General features: G+C 44.6%; 1 pseudogene; it reads right to left on the bottom strand.

Annotated features, from left to right (window-relative positions):
- Window positions 1-1,247: 1,247 nt before the first annotated feature.
- Window positions 1,248-2,424, bottom strand: LOC147413156 (syncytin-A-like; annotated as a pseudogene).
- Between the last annotated feature and the right edge of the window lie 324 nt (window positions 2,425-2,748).

Genomic DNA, 2,748 nt, shown 5'->3' with positions numbered 1-2,748 from the left:
ACACGAGTTCTTAGAAACATTTTAAGCGTTACACATTCCACTCCTGGGTGTGCATCTACCTCCTGTCACAAGAACACCGGTCCTATGAATACCAGGGCTGTGGAGATCACACCTACGTCCTGCAGGCCCACTCCAATTTTATGTCCAAAGATGTTAAGGGCTACAACCCTGGTTCCCTTCACTAGAACTGAACCCACGTTGTGTGGGACTTCACAACCGCAGGGAAGGAAGCCCAGCTGTGAAACACACAGGGACATCGCCGTTAAGAACCGTGCAGCTCCCAGAGAAGTGACCTTTCTTCTTTGAGGAACTCTTCATCTGCACCCCAATTCCAGCACCTTGAACAACGGCTTCTGTCACAAAGGCGGGTACTATGGAGAGCTTTGCTGATGGAACTAAACGCATCAACTGCAGTGCAGACACAGCTGTCCTGCAAGGCAAGAGCTGCGACTCAGCCTTTGAGGACAAAAGCAGAGACACATTAGTTACCTGTCCCAAACAGAAGAGATTGCTCAGCCGTACTTCTACAGCAGAGCAGTAAAACTTGGTGGTCATTGGAGGGCTAAGAAACTTTTGACTGCAACACTTACCATTTCTCTTACCAAAGAAAAGGCAAATCTTGAAGTGTGAGGGGTCACAAGTTTTTCCGAACAGCCTTCAATACCTCTGAAGACTGTACCAGAGGCACTACTGTTGCAATCAGTGCATCATCTCCATTTGAGCCATCAGGGGAAGGTAATAACAAGGTTCATGCAGTCAGTTATTATTGCTGAAGAACAAATTGGAGACCTTTGTGCTGGAGGAAATTTGTGACCTTTGATGCCAATTTGTATTTAAACTTCCACGTGTTCCTGTTTTCATATATTAAGCATTTAAAGATTCATCAATGTCCAGTTGACAGCAACTTTCAACTGAAGATGCGAGTTCGTTCTCATGGTTTTCTGTCCTTGGGAGATGTCTACAAGTCAGACCTTTTCTGAACAGGTCACAGGTATCAAAAGCACGAAAAAATTCTGAAGGCATCAAAAGAGTGCACAGATGTTCAAACCTCAAGGAAGGAGTGTGTGAACACAGCTCTTCTGAAACACTGTGCTCTCCTGGCCAGGTGCGGAGACGGGAGTTGGAGAATCCACAAAAGACTCAATATGAGTTATATCAGGAAACTCCTTTTATTGTACAGATGCACTTTCTTATATAGCATAATTTTCCAAAGTCATCATGACTTGCAGTTTTTCATAAACTCTAATTGTGCTATACGCACATCAGTCATCTGCTTCTACCTATCACTTTACTATTAATACTAATGCGTTCCGCCTCATACGGATGTTAGCTTCTAATTCTTCTATTCTGACCCTCAAGGTCGAAGCGTCCTTGAGGCCTACTATATTAGTTTAGACAAACTGTTCAACAGAGTTTTCCCTGTGCAGGCCCTCTAGCATTCCATGCCTGTTTTCAGCGAGCTACGCTCCCACAATTCCCCCTTTTTCGTTTTGCACAAATAAAACTCTGTGAACGAGACTCGATATGCCTTTCTGCAGCAAATTCCATACAAAGCCTAACCCTAGCAATAGCAATATAATTATAATAAGCCATCGTATGCTTTCTTTGATTAAGCCTAATAACCAAGGGGAGAGATTTCCAAAGATGTTTGCAGCCATAAGTCGAACAAATTCGTATCCTTCTGAATCTTTTGGCTGTGCTCCTTCAGCCACCGCAACTGCTGATGAATCAATTCTCCACGATCGCTCAGGTTGAAGCAACACATCCCTTGGACATCTTCACACCCATGACGTTGTGCTAGAAGCAAGAAATCAATAGCTGCACGGTTCTGCAAGACCGCACGTCTTAAGCTATTTTGATCTAATAGCACCTGTTCTAGGATTTGTGTAGTTATATTAGACTGCTTTTCTGACCAGCAAGCTAATTTCTCTATTTGCTTGAGTGCTTGTGCTGCAGCTACGCCGGGCGCGAAAAATGATGCAAGCACTCGAGCAGTGGCAGACCACAATTCCACATTATCATCACACATCTCCGTCAGGCCGGCTGCGGCCCGTCGCCTTCGCTTTTGGGACAGGAACGAGATATTCAAGATATTCAACCACTGCCTATGACTTGGAGCTAATGCGCGGTCGCCGCAAATCAAGAACATATTGGGCGGTAGCTCTTTTGTTGTCCCATTGCTCCCCCTTTTTTTTTTTTTTTTTTTTTTGTGAAAAGCAGCAAAGTGCGGTTAACAAAATATCTTCTATATAATGATGACAATAACACTGCGTCTCACTCACTCACACATTCAAATATTGATAACCAGTTTCTACGCTATCACACAAGGAGCTCCTTTACACCATTCACACAAAAGACACAAGAAGACACCTGCAAACATGATTACTACAATACCAACCACAACACCAAGCAGACTAACCCCATTCACGTAGTTAAATATCAGTGCAAGTGGTGAAAATACATGTTGACATCAATGCCAATCGGTGCACAGTGTGAACATTTAGCAAATTACAGAACCAGACCAGCAAGAATACCTTTTTCCGTAGATGGACCGTGTCTGCCCCTGCAGCGAGCCAGATGAGTCAGGGAGCCCCTCCGAGAAAAGGTCCCGGGGCGCGCCTAGGGAGTCCCGGTCCTCATTGGCTCCTGCAGCCGGACAGAGATTGTCGCCTCTGGGTTGTCAACTGAATCTGAGAAAACTCAATAACAACTATGTGTTATCAAGCAGGTATTCTCCATTCTCCATTG

This window comes from Leptosomus discolor, unplaced genomic scaffold (assembly GCF_034619465.1).
Source record: "Leptosomus discolor isolate bLepDis1 unplaced genomic scaffold, bLepDis1.hap2 HAP2_SCAFFOLD_63, whole genome shotgun sequence".
Taxonomy (NCBI): Eukaryota; Metazoa; Chordata; class Aves; order Leptosomiformes; family Leptosomidae; genus Leptosomus; species Leptosomus discolor.
The sequence above is the reverse complement of the archived record's forward strand: the minus strand, read 5'-3'. Positions and strand labels throughout refer to the sequence as shown.